Raw genomic sequence first — 1,931 nt, 5'->3', positions numbered from 1 at the left:
ATTTTTAATGCTTGTAAGCTTACATTTATATCAGTGATCAATTTTCTTTCCTTCTGTGAAATGATATACCGTGGTATTATAAATCGAAGTTAGTCCACCTAGAAAAATCACTCAGGTGTGACAATCACAATTGGGGTATATACGGGTAGAGTAAATTAGGCTACCTGAGAGAAATATGGCGGATAAGATGAGAAAGGTCTACGTATTAATTAATTCATGTCAGCTTTAAGCCCTATATATCGTGATTAGGCAAATGGAGTAATCCGTAATCAAAATCAGTGTGCCAGAACGGTCTAACAATCGGTGTGAAACACGTCAGACAGCATTTGATTTTGAGGTCACTAACTAAAACTTGGTACAGCGATTGCCCCTATTAGAGAGTAGATGACTCCTATTGTTCACGAAGTCAAGTGTCAAACTGGACATAGTAAGATAATGTCCACTCAACATCTTGAAACTCTTTGTTTGACATACATTAAACTTGGTACACTGGATCTACATAAGGAGTAGATGATTCCTTTGATTTTGAGGTCACAAGTTTATTGTACGCTTTAATCAAAAGAACCCTTACCTTGACAGTCACCAAACTTGGTACAGAGGTTGCCCCCAGGAAGTAGATAATCCCTATTATTTTTCATGTCACAAAGTCAGTGTTAAACAAGACATAGTAAGATTATGTCTGCTCCATATCTTAAGAACACTTTGCTTGCCAGACATTAAACTTAGTACACTGGTTCTACCCGAGAAAGTAAATGACCCGTGTTGATTTTCACAAGGTCAAATTGGAGATCTTGTCTAATCAATATCTTGAAACGCGCATCCTCCACAGACATCAAACTTAGTGTGCCTCCTTAAGATTAGATGGTTCCCATCGGTTTTCAGGTCACAAGTCACGACTGATTATTTGAAAATGTCAAATAATCCTCAGTGTCTTGAAAGATCAAACTTCTTATTATGGTAGTAGAAAACCCACATTTTTTCACCATCACTACATACATGTACATCCTAAATGAAAAGTTGATCCTTTCAATATTGCCAATGGAGGCGCACGTTTCTTAAACATTTGTTTCCATTTTAACATGTATTTTATGTCTCCGTTAACTAATAGGCACTTAAAGTTGGTTTTTTCCTCGTTACACAAATTGCACTTGTGCTAAAAGGTTTCCTTTCATTTTAAGGGATCTCAGGAGAATTAACTCCCAGGGTTTTGCAAGATGAGTGCAAGTCTGAAAACACTATGCAAGTTGTCTATTTTGCAGGAAGTAGATGTAAAGCAATTTAATTTTTGGGTAGGGATTAATTTGGTCTTCATTTTGGAGTTAGTCTGACTGTTTTTTATTTGTGTTATTGTACAAAAATTTACACTTTCAACCATATAGACACAGTATGTCTTGTGATGTTATCTTAGTCAGACCCTGAACAACTGGGTGTCCTTATAATGCAGAAAGTAAATCTGGTACCCAAAGAAGTATCGTCACAAGGAATACACATGTGAACTACGAAAACCTTATCAACCATTCAAAAGTTATGCCCAAGGTTAAGAATTTTCAAAAGTAGGTCAAACCCCAAGGTCAAGGTCACAATGTCAAAATTTATGGTACAAAAAGAAAGGTCTTGTCATATTAAATATGAAAGCCCTATCACCATCCATTCAAACTTTCGCAGACAGACAGCTTCCTTTTTGTACTGCAAGGAACATGTGTACTACAATTTATATAAACATGCAAGCTTTACTTTGACCTTGAAAAACAATAGGTTTCTTCCTCTAATCATTGGGAACATGTGAATCTTTTGGTGACCCATGCCTTAGTAGTACTGTGTTTATCTGGCCCACAAGGTGCTGACAGACACACAGACAGACACACTGTGCTCAGTGTGCTGTACTATAAGAAAACCCATCTATGACTGGAGTATAAATACAGGACACAGAA

The sequence above is a fragment of the Ostrea edulis genome, chromosome 1, assembly GCF_947568905.1.
Source record: "Ostrea edulis chromosome 1, xbOstEdul1.1, whole genome shotgun sequence".
Taxonomy (NCBI): domain Eukaryota; kingdom Metazoa; phylum Mollusca; class Bivalvia; order Ostreida; family Ostreidae; genus Ostrea; species Ostrea edulis.
Note: the sequence above shows the minus strand (reverse complement) of the source record.